This window comes from Heterocephalus glaber, unplaced genomic scaffold (genome assembly GCF_053883595.1).
Source record: "Heterocephalus glaber isolate CG9 unplaced genomic scaffold, H.glaber_assembly_v1.0 deba00001531, whole genome shotgun sequence".
NCBI lineage: Eukaryota > Metazoa > Chordata > Mammalia > Rodentia > Bathyergidae > Heterocephalus > Heterocephalus glaber.
In genome coordinates this window covers 3134521-3146997 of record NW_028258329.1, presented here as the reverse complement: position 1 = coordinate 3146997, position 12477 = coordinate 3134521, and the positions used below count along the sequence as shown (strand labels likewise).

The 12477-nt window shown below is 44.1% G+C and overlaps 1 protein-coding gene across 2 annotated transcripts in view; it reads left to right on the top strand.

Annotated features, from left to right (window-relative positions):
• Window positions 1-12477, top strand: part of LOC101720562 (neuronal acetylcholine receptor subunit alpha-7) — a 117209-nt gene that overhangs the window by 47453 nt on the left and 57279 nt on the right. The gene's annotated exons all lie outside the window — the stretch shown is intronic.

Genomic DNA, 12477 nt, shown 5'->3' with positions numbered 1-12477 from the left:
TAAAATTTTGCACACATTTTGGATTCCTCTGCTATAAAGTTCTATGAACTTTGACAAAGGCTTCCTGTCTGATATTCACCACTACGATATCATACAGAAATCTCTGCCCCAGATCCTCTGTGCTCCCCCTATTTATCCGCTTTTGCACACCTGACAGCCACTGGTATGTTTGCAGCCTCTGTAGCTTTGCCTTTTGTAAAATGTTTTATGGTATAGCCCTTTCAAGCCTGGCTTCTTTCACTTAACAATATGTATTTAAGATTCACTCGTATCTTCACGGCTTCATAGCTCATTTCATTTTTATCCCTCAATAATAATACCTTGTGTGGATGTACTGCAGTTTATTTGTGAGGCTATACTATGGTTTGCTGTTCATTGACCTATTATCAGTTGTGTTAGTTACCACCCACTTTTGCAGTTGTGAATAAAGCTGCCATAACATTTATATGCAGGTTTCTTTATAAATAAAAGTTCTTGAATCACTGGGAGAATACCTAGGAATGCAGTTGTTTGAACACATAGTAATACTAGGTTTACTTTAGGAAGAAATTGCTGAACTGCCAGGTACAGTGACTCACACCTGTAATATCAGCACTCTGGGAGGCTGAGGCAGGAGGATTGCAGGTCTGAGCCCAACTCCAAAAACTTAACCCCTTAACAAGACCCTGTCTCAAAAGAAAAAAAAAAAAGCCCAGGGATGTAGTTCAGTGTAAAGGCCTTGGGTTCAATTCCTAGTATTGCAAAACAAACAAACAAAATCTTCTAAATTCTCTTCCAAAGTGGCCGTACCATTTTTGTATTTCTGCTGACAATGACTGGCAGTTCTTGTTTCACATCCTCCCAGCAATTTGTATTGTCAGTTTTTAAAATTACAACAATTCTGATAAATGTGTAGTGGCATTTCAGTGCTGTAATTTGAATTTCCCTGATAACGTGTTCTGGATTGTCTTTTCATATGCTTATTTACCAGCTGTACCCTTTCTTTGGTGAGGTGTCTGTTCATATCATTTGCCCATTTTTTTATGTGGTTTGTTTTCTTATTGTCGATTTTCCGCCTGTATTTTGGATGCAGGTCCTTCATCAGATATGTATTTTGCAAGATTTTCCTCCCACTTTGCACCTCATGTTTTCATTCTAGTAACATCTTTGATGGAGCAGCTTTCATTTTTATTAAAGTCCAACTTAGTTTTTGCCTAGCGTGGGTCATCATGCCTTTGGCTCTGCACTAAAAACTTATTCTTCACCAAACCCAGGGTAATGCATTCAATCCTACATTTCCTCCTAGTTTTAGGGTTTCAGATTTTACAAGTCTGTGATAGGTACAGGGCCCACATTTGGCTTTTTAGGTATATATTCTGCTTGATGTTCACTGTACTTCCTAGAACTGTGATTTGAGCCTCCTGTCAATAATATTGGAATATTCTCAGCGATTCAAATGTCCCTTGTGCTGTGCACGGCCTTTCTTCTTTTAGCGACACGATTACACATCTGCTGTACCTTTTGATGTTGTCCCACTGCTCTTGGATAATCTATTATTTTTTCGTTTCTCCTTTTCCACCGTTTTTCCTGTCTGCATTTCCATTTCTGAAGTTTTTCTTGACAGACAGCCAGGCTTACTCCTCTATTCTTATGTGTCTGGTCTTCTCACGCGCCCGTTAAAAGCCTGCCTGTCTAAATTTTGAAATGTTGGCGTTTAATTTGGTTTACCTTTTTGACAACACATAGTCAGATTTTATTTTGTTCCTGGTGCATGTTTTCAGTTTATAAGATTCCCTTGCAATTCTGTCTTCATTTCCACCTTTCTGCTGGCGCTGCCCATTGGTTTCTGCATGTTGTTCATTTTTAATTTAGCATCCTTAATATATTTATTTTATTAGTGTTAATCCCTTGTCTGGTAATTTCAACATGTGGTCATATCTAAGACCTGTTTGGATGTTTGTGTGTCTCTTCAGACTGCTTTTACTTCTCATTTAGCTGCCTTATAATTTTTTCTGTCATAGACCAGAAATGGCCTGTTATGATACGAGGAATTGAGGTAAATACAAATTTAGTATGAGGATTTGTGTTGGCTTGCCTACTGGGCCTAGTAGGGCTTTATTTAATGTGTATTGCAGCTTTATGTCCCAGAGGCTCCCCGTTCCTCTCTGTCCTCATTCTAGTGCCCTCCTGACTTGGGTCTCCCTAAGCAATCTTCTTTGGAGAGAGTCTGCAGTTGCCGGTCAGTAATTCATGGTAGTGCTGATTATGCTGGAGCCCTGCAGCTGTTCTAAGTGGGGCCAGGGCGCTGGAGGTAAGGGGCACCTTTTCCCTCACAGGAATGAGGCTCTGGCAAAGCCGGGACAATACGCCTTGGTCATAGAGAAGAGGCTAGGAAATCTGTTCCCTGTGGCTGCTTCTCCCTTCTTACCAGAGGCTCAGGGGAATTTGACTGCTTACTATGAGCACTAGAGGCTCCCGGAGAGAAACCCATGAAATCATAGGGGTGTCCAGAATATTAGGGCACTCTGGATTCTGACTCTTGCTCAAGTTCACACTCAGCAGACAAACTCATCAGAAGTAGCATTTAAGCATTCCTGCAAGGTCATGGTGCCGGGGACTTTTGTCTGAAGAAGACCCTTGTGGTGCCTTTGGGTTTGCTGTGTCTCCAAAGTTCACTGGACACCTCATCCTGCAGGTGCAGTCCCTCCTGAGTCAAAAGAGACTCACTGATTTTTCTCTTAGGTTTGTTCAGTGTTTTTCTTGGCGTAAGTGTGGAAGTGATTCATGCTACACTTTCTGTGAGCCGCTGGGCTTTGATTTAGTTTTTTGATTCAGGCTTATCTTCTTCTGAAGACCCCGTACTTCCTTAATCTGAGGGTTAATTGGCCAATTCTGGAAATTTCTCAGCCATTACTTTAAATTTTCCCCTTCTGGTATTTTTATATGCGTACTGAATCTTTACATTGCACCCTTCTTGTCTCTCAAGTGCTCATCATTTCCACCTCTTCATCATTCTGAGAAGTGGTGCAGATCTGGGCTGTCTTCAGCGTGCTAGTTATTATTTCTGATTTTCTTCATCTGCTATTCAACACATTTATTGGGGTTTTATTTCAGTTGCTAAATTTTTCATTTTGTTAAACTCTTACTTTTCTTTTCAAGTCTTTCCTTCCACATATATTATTCTTATATTTTGTTACCTTTGATGCACATGTTAATCATACTTATTCAGGGATACTCTCTCATCATGTTAGAATCTCCGGAGTTACTCTGTTGACTTAGTGTTCTGTCTTTCACTTACGAAGAATTTTCACTTCTGTTTCTGTTGTCTAAAGTTTGGGGAGTTTATTCTTGCTGGTGTGGTTTTTTTACTTATTCACAGAGAATTTCTCATTCATGTATTTTATATGCAGCATCAGGAGGACATACATACTCCTTTTCATGGCTTCTGGGCATAGATTTTTTTATTTCCTTTTGTTGATTTGTTTGTTTATTGCTGCTTACTGGTCTGGAACAACTTTTATGCTACTTCTATGGTTTGTAGAGGTACCAGGAATTATAGATCAGATATGTTTGAATTCCCCATCAGAAGGGTGACCATGCATTTTTAGGATTATGGACCATCCTGTTTCTCTCCTTTCAGCCCAGACTGAAACAAACTAGCTTTCTTTTTGTTCTGCCAGCGGGATTTCATGGTCTTGGTGCCGCACAGTCTCTGTACCGCATACCTCGTGGGCAGGCGTGTCATGGGGCTTGGCTTACCTGGCCTCCCTGCAGTCAGCGCTTGCCCTCAGGTCCCCGTAGGCACTGGCGTGCTGCCCACAGCTGTCTCTGCCTCTGCAGTTCTGCTGTAGTATCAGCTTGTGCATGTATAATGTCCTTTATAATTTCCTCTTAAATTTTGTTTTTGAGGATTTCTCTTGTTTTGTCAGCTTAGATTCGCATTTAAAAAGTCACTTGATTTCTTGCAGCATTTGTAGGTGTTTCGTAACAGGACAGTCAGTAGTAGTCACTTCATGAAATCTGCCCTTCTGCGAGACCCAGAAGCGGGTTCCCTGGAGAGCATCCTGGAGCATTTAACCAGTGCCCGTGTACTGTGTTGCTCACGTCAGCTCTAGTTGTGTTGTCTGTTTCACCTCCATCTCCTGCCTCTTGTCTGATTGACTTAATCTCCTCGTGTTTTTCCTCTGCACAACGCATGATGACCTCATGACTTGCCTTTGGGCCAGTAACTCAATTTTTAGCTGTATCTGTTTTGTTCCTTTCTGTTTCTAATTTATTAACTATGTAATAGTGTTATTTGGGTTCTAAGGTTTATTTAGCTCTGCAATCTTTCCTCTCATTTCAATCTGTTATTTTGCTTTCTTGTTTTTGAAATCATTTTTAATTTGATCAAGGTTTTATTAAGTTATATAGTATAAAGGACTACTGAGATGAATTTGCTTTTGGTTTGAGCTTTTTCCAGACTATGCTGTATGTATCAGTTGTGCCTGTCTACTCTCCTTCCTTTCTTCAGTGGGTTTGCCACTTTTAAGGTGTTACTTATGTATTACACTTATTTACTTCATTTATTCACTCATAATCATACCCTGTCCATATATCTGTCATTTCAGATGTTTCATACCTGCTCATTATTTTTATTTTCAGTATCCTCATAGGGATAAATTATATTTTATGTCATCCTTTCTTCATTTGGAGACTGATTTATTAATCCATGAGTCTATATTATATGTAGAAATATTAGAAAGATCAAATAACAAAACAATCCTCCTTCCCCCCAAAAAAAAAATCCAGACTAAGTTACCTCTTCTAAACCCTGCTTCTTTGGTGAGGAAGGGGCAGGGAGAGGTTGATGTGTGGTTTCTAAGCTGCAGTTAGACAGAGGTCAGGTCTCCTGTGCTACTTGAGGTCAACCCTAGATAACAGTAATGTGCTGTATATTTTAAATAGCTACAAGAAAGGTGTTTGAATCTTTTTACCAAAAAGAATTGATAAATGTTTGAAGAGCTAGGTGTGTTTAATGTGATATAAACATTACATCATATGCACGTGTATCAAAATATTGCAGAATTTTTAAGTATGCAGAATTTTTGTTTTATATCCATTAAAATAAATTTAATTTTGAAAAAAGACACCAAATAAATATATACATACATCTGGCTCCTAACTTCCAGTCACACATCTCAGCCCTTTCCCATAGTCTGGATCCCACTTTCTTTTGCATCCCGGTGGATCCCCCTTGTTGTAGGTGTCAGGTCTTGACAGGATGTGTCGCAGTGACCTTTTGGACAGAACGTGTTGGAAGAGACTGAAACAGCAGGTGCACAAATACCGAACTCATGGCCTCCCCAGGGGTCTGGCTGTGTGTGCTGTTGTTTGCTGTTAGTCCGGTCAGATGGAACCCATTACGAGGGCTGTGTTTGTTGTGAGCTGTACAGAATTTGTCTGGAAGCTGATACAGTTAGGATGGCGATGGCTTAAGCACTGAGGGAAATTTATTGTTCCTGTCAGGGCTGGTTCAGATGAAGCTTGATTCATGGACCCCCAGTGTGCCCAGGGCCCAGTCTCTCCCCTCCTTCTCCTGTACTTCACAGTCTTCCTAACCTGTTGTGCTCCTGCTCTGTAACTTGGGGCTGCTCTTCTCTGCTAGGAGGTGACCCACCTCCCAGGCTTCGCTCCTCCAGAGCTACGCCTGTGGGGAGGACAGGAACAGCTTCCTCCTGCGGAAGAAAGCTTGTCTCCTTGAGAAGGGCAGGGCAGCTGTGGTGAAGGGAGCCATGGAGGCAGATCTAGATGAACACTGTTGGGGCCGCTTCCCCAGGACAGTCTCCTGTCCCCACATACACAGGCGGCTTGTGCCTGTTGGCAGTTAACCACATTCCCTTTCAATATGGCACAGGGCAGTGGGATTCACAGGGGAGAGACAAATCCCTGGCATTTCCTGGGACACACAGCTGACCTGTTCACCTGGCATTTATCCTTCCCAAAAGAGCCGTCCTGATTAGCTAGTTTCCTGGTTTGTTTTCATGTGTCTTTCCTGAGATTACCTCAGCAAGGAATTAATGCTAACTTGTTGGGAGAGGGGGAAAAAACTACATTATACTTTGTATGATTTTTTTAAAAAATCCCTTAAGCCTTTCTCTTTGCATTGCTCCTTAATACAGCATTCTAGAGATATGCAGGATTAACTATAGTCGCTAAAAATAGAATGAAATAATTCAAAATCAGTCTGGGAGATTCTAGAGGGAGAAGTTTTCCAAGGACTGCAATCTGTGAGCTGTTGCGCAGGAGGTACTGTGTCAGTCACTCCAGGGGACTGTGTGTTAAAGGACTGCAGCAGGATGCAGTGGTCCAGTTTGTCAGTATTTAACCCTACTGTTAGAAATGAGTGGATGTCTGTAAACAGTTCAGTTGTAAGGAGTTTTTCAGAATCTTTACTAGGAAAATGGTGATGTTTCCTGGCTAAGCCCTCTACCATGGTGCATGGGTAGTGGAAAGAGGCCAGTATCCAAGGCTGGAAGGAAGGCATGCCACACACTCTCCTTTTGAAAAATTTTGCATCTGTACACTCATCCATCACAGAATCATCATTAGCCCTTTATCAAAATTAAATGTTGACCTCTACATGCTTAATTACAAAGCCTTGATATCAGCAGGAATAAAACTGTTGCCAAATGGTTTCAGGTTCTTGCTATCCTGTCCAAAGAATTAGCGGGGACAATTGATGAACATGAAAATATAACTTTTATCTAAAGTAGGAGAAGAAGAAGATAAAAAAGAAAAGAAGTGAAGTAGAAAAAGGTGACGATATATCCCAGACTCAGAATGGACTGTTGTAAGATCAGAAGGATAGCAGTGGCTCGGAGGTCAATGGTCATCGTCTTTTGTATCTTCTCAGATGGGGTCCAGTGGAAGGACCTGCGCATGTATCTTGGCTGTGACTTGACAGCTTGTGATTGGCAGATTACACTGTTTGCCCAGCCTCTTTTCTGCTTCTCCATGGTGGCCAGGTTACATCCTCCTGTCCAGCTAGCTTGTCATGTTCTAATTTCTTGCCTCGAAACCATCCTCTGACATAGGCAGTTGTAGGTAGCGAGTTGTATCTATCATTATTTACCAGGTTATAAATAAAACCTGAGAAAACCTTTTAAAGCTCATTCATTGACCCACAATGATAATAACCCTTTAACTGTTAACATAAATACTGATTTATGAAAGACAACTATATTTCCCTAAACATACACATTTAGTAAGAAGGGGCATTACTTTACATTTTTGCAAATCTTAGTGCCTTGTTTAATGGAAGAGAACTGGATTGTCATATCTGCCTGCCTTTCCTTGGCTGCTGATCTGCTATGCCACTTGCCTCTGTTGAGTGCCACGGAGTGCTCATGAGAAAGGGCGAGAGGGAAATAACCGCTATGATCATGAAGAGAAGTTTCCACTTCACTGAGCCCTGGAAGGCATCTCGCAACCCAGGGGTTCCCAGAGCATGCACTTAGAACTTGTGTCCTGTACAAAGCCCAAAGGAAATGATTTCCCATTATCCTAATCAAAGTGTTCGCTCTTTCCACATGGGGTCAGATAACATGGTGATTCAGAATTAGTGTCCAGCTAAAGAGACAGCATGCTGGATCTCAGTGTTTACACTGAACTGTATGACCCAAGTCCAGGAGTTTGGTTTGTTTCGTTCAACAGTTGATGTATTTAGACGTTCCATTTCCTCTCTTTTTTTTTATTGAGTTTATTGGTACATTTTAGGTATACAATATGACGACATTCATCATTGGGAATTTGTACCTTTACATGATGTATCTTGGTTCTTATTTTTCCCCCTTCCCCGGCCCTCCCTTCAACCCCTCCACCTTTCCCTATTTACAAAGACTTTGTTTCCATTTTTTTCCTTTCCCTTCTTTCCTTTCTGCTACCCCTCCCACTTTCCCTTCCCCTTCCCCTCTGGACCTTTCCTTCCTATTTCACATTACCTATTATAAATTTTGATCCTTATTTACACTTTCAGTTTCTCACACCAGAGAAACTATTCAGTATTTACACGTGTGTCCTGTTTATTTCACTTAAGAGTATCGCCTCAATGTGCATCCATTTAGCAATAAATGTCTCCAGTTTCTCATTCTTTATGGCTGAGTAGTACTCCATTTTATTTAAAAAACCACATCTTCTTTATCCAGTTACCAGTTGATGAGCAATTGGGTTGTTTCCAAGTTTTAGCTATTACAAACTGTGGCACTATGAACATGGGTGTGCATATCTTGCTGTGGTATGATTCTTTTTGTCTCTTGATTATAAAGGTAATATATGCTCACAGTCAAGCATTCAGACACATCAGAGATACATAAAATTAACATTGGGAGTTCATCCATATTCCTGTTATTAAATGAAAAAAATAATAGTACTAACTTTGCTGAGTGGTTGTGTATCTAACTGGGTACAAAGTATGCATGTGTGTGTGTGTGCATGTTTGTGACACTTACAAGAATGCCAACTCTGTTTAATGGTAGTTATATTCAGATGTTACTTATGATATCTTTGGTGACAAAGTGCTTGTTCACTTTTGCCCATTTTTCTTTTGGACTGACTGCTTTTTTTCTGATTGATTTATAGGAGTTTATTTCTTATTCTGGATATGACTCCTTTGTCGGACCTGGTATGTTGCTGACTCAGAGAAAATCACAGACCCTCAGTTTATTATTCTGTAAAACTGGATAAAAAATGCTTGGTGTAAAGGTTAAATTAGATAAAAAATGTCATCCTTCCTATAAACTATGGAGGGGTGCACAAATGTGAATTTATATCATCCAGCAGTGTTCTCTGAAAACAAGGACTTAGACATGGTTAGATCTATTGTTATGTGTTTATTTTTGTCAGTATCTATGCAAAAGAAAAAAAGAAATGATGAGAACTCTGTAAAATAATCTTGAATAATGGCTCCCGTAACTTCCAAAAGAAGAATTGCCATAGGAATGCAAGATAGCACATTACACATCATCAGAACAGCTGTACTTGAAATCAGATTATTCAGAAAGATTGACTTGGAAAACTGTTTCCATAAGTCACATTGTGCTCTTCACCGGTGTGTTCAGATTGAAAAGCATGGGGGGAGTCAGGCCAGTGACTTCGGGGTGCTCTTCCATGCACCGCACTGGGCTTTGATCCTGTTTGCTCCTGAGTCTCAGAGGCAGCAGGAGTCCAACTCCTGCAGGAGAGCTCTGTGGGCAGGCAGTTGTCACATGGGCCTAGCCACAGGCTCTGAGTGACATTTCGTAGACTGGCTGGCCCTGCCTCTCCACCCGACAGCGAGAGCAGGCACCGCTTTTGTTTCCCAGGACAGAACATTGAGACCCAGAGGCATAAAAGTCTGCCGACTGGTGAGCTGAGCTCAGAACCCAGGGGCTCTTCTGCCCACAGGGACTCTGCCTCTCCTTGCCATTGTGCCTGGTAGGGACAGGACAGTGATAGCCAGGTGGTGGCTGGAGGATCTGTAATTACTGAAGCCCATTTTTCAGAGTGCTGTGCATTAATGTTCGTGTCCCCCAAAACTGAGGGTGAAATCTTATCCCCAAGGAGGTGGGGTCATTGGTGGGAGTGGAGGGAGAGTGATCAGATCAGGAGGCTGTCACCCTTGTGAAAGGGTCTGCAGTCCTTTGAAAAGAGACTCCAGAGGGCTGCATCACCCTTTCTACCGCGACACAAGAATTCAGCTACACTGGCACCTGGATCAGTTTATACGCCTCCGAGCCTGTAGCGTTTTCTTGTAACAGCTGACACAGATGAGGACACAGAGCCTGTGGTGCTTGCTAATCAGTGCCCCCGGGGTACCCATGAAATGCTGCTTCTCAGGGGCTCCACCAGTTATTTTGAGTCAGGGTTTAGAAATTCCATCCTCCTCCCTGCAGGAACCCTGGAGGCTAACCAGTGTGACGTCCAGCTTGTGATGGAAGTGACTGGTGAATGCCCCTTCCCCACCGGTTCATGGTTTCCAGTACTCTGCACCGGAGGCTGATGGCTTTGGGGTCAGTGGATGGTACTTTGGTGTCTGAGAAGGAAGCTTCTCTTGCAAATAGGAACTGGGTTTAATACTCAGATAGGTCTGGGCATTGGGATTGGAGCCCTGTGGACACTGCCTTGTCCTAAATGTCCCGCTGCCAGAGGCCAGAGAGATGTACAGTGCACAGACTGTGGGCCCATCTGCAGACCTCCCACACTCAGAGGCGCTGCTGCCTTCCCTTCCCTCCCCTTCCGGTGTGGAGATGTGCACACCTCCGGCCCAGAAGGGTGCGCGGGGCTGACATCCTGCCTGTGTCCACTGTGCTGAAGATGACTAGGAAGCCGGGGAGTGAGCTCGGGCCTAACAGGCTAGGGCTGGGCGTCAGAGGGGTGCAGGGAGGACAGCAGTGAGCCGGGAAGAGGCAGGCGGAGAGGCTCTTCAGGCCTGTTTTTGGAGCTGCCATGGGCAGGGAGCAGAGGGGAGTTCACCTGGAAACAGGGCGTGTCCTGCCCCAGGGGAGGTCTCTGCAGGCTCCTTCCTGCCAGGTTCTCAGGAGATACCTTTGCATGGTGCAGGTTGTCCAGGAGCCCCACTTAAAGGAGACCGAGTCCTCTAAACATGGCCCTTTACCTGTGGTCACAGTGAGGGAAGTGTGGAGTCAGCACCACCTGATGGAGCCTTGGTGCGCAGGGCTGGGTGCACCAGGTGGATCTTAGGGGCCCACAGATTGTGCTGTTAGACAGTCATAGCTGATAAAAGCAAAGGCTTCCAGTGTGCGGAGGGAAGACCTGCTCTCTTGGCACTTTGGGTAGAATCCCACCCATCAGCCTCTCTGAATGGCCCTGTTCTTCCCTCCACAAGGCTGTTGGCATTTTTCAGTACGCGTCCATTCTTACTGTACAGTGTAACCCACCCCTCTCCCCCTCTGTTTTGTGTTCCAGGAGTGTAGGAACAATGTTCCCTTCCCAGCATACATATCAGGCCAGCGTAACGCATGGGACAGGAAGTGCCCCCTAAACATTCGTTGAATGAAGGAATGAATGAAAACTTTGATAGGCCATGACTTGCAGAAGCAGCTTGCGTGTGCACTGTAGTAGGGACTTTTAACTCTGTCCTTTGTGTGTGCACTTGGAGGAGAGTGAGCTGATCATATCTGTGGTCAGAAAGCCACGTGTGGAAGGGGACAGAAGACAGGTGTGACACAGTGTGTGCATCTGCATGTGCATAGGCCTGTGTGAGTGGGGGTGGGGTTGGGAGACCTGGTCACCAGGCCGTGTGTGGCCCCCAGCTGTGGTGGGGAGCAGGGAGACTCCTGCCTGGTTCCGTGGGCTCCCTTCAGGCTCCTGAGGGCTGCCTCTGGGGCGTCCCAGCGCTTCCTCCGGTAGCTGGCTGCTGCTTGTCCTTGCTTACAGCTTGAAACGCTGTACCTTGGTCCATGCTGCCGCACGGCACAGGAATCCAGTGTCACTCTAATGAGGTTTCCGTGGGAATGCTGCAAAGAAGAAAGCCTTTTAATTAGATTGGTAGTAATTGAGTTCCCAAACCACAGAAGCCTTGCTCTCAGGAGAGGAAGAGACAAACGCAGTTAAAAGAAGAAAAGACACCTAAATGGAACCCTCACTAATTCTAAGTCCATTGAAAACAACAGCTCCCTAATAAGTTGAGGCAACAGATAGATGTCCCGAAGAGTCCAAAAGCAGTGCCCAATAATATTGGAGACGAAACTGAAACCGGAGCACACGTGCGAGTTCAATGTGCAGCCCTGCTGGGGATCCTTCGCTCAGTGCGGTGCACAAAGAAATGTTAGCTCTCCAGTTTTTTAATCACTAAAAAAATCTTGACGTGTTCTGTTTTGGAAAGGGAGATGTATTTCTTCTTGTAGGCAACTGACAGCTTCTTCTGGCCTGGGGCCTCCCGGGAAATCATCCCGTGTTCTTCCCTGGGCAGTGCTTCCTTTCTACAAGACTTTTCCAACCCCACCCATCTCATTCTCAGAAATACCCAGCGGGTGAGCAGCCGGGCACTGGCATGGATGCAACAAAGCATCTCTGCCAAGGCCTTCCAGCTCGCTCACCACATCTCTGTTTTAAAGAGGGGCAGGGCAGCATTCAGTTCTCAGTTTGCATCCCTGCCGCCAGCCACACCCTGGCGGATGCTATGTGCTTCCGGCCACTGGATCTGTTTCTGGTGACTGCCCATTAGTGAACCGGGCCAAGCACTTCCTGTTTTAGGAACTCAAGGCCTCAGCTTCTGGACAGTTTTCCCGAGGTCAGTAAAAAATACTTTCCCTGGAGAAGGTGTCAGTTACACATTTATGGAGTCTGGGTTGGAATTGAGGGTTCAGTGATTTAATAACAGCACTGCTGACAAACTCTGCTCAGTTGTCTCCTTGCATGTTGCTTTCTGGTGACCTTCTGGGCTTGGCCAGCTGTGATAAAGTGCCCGTCAGGTCACCCCGGTGATGTGAAGACCCCCACTAGGCTCTACTTTTTGAG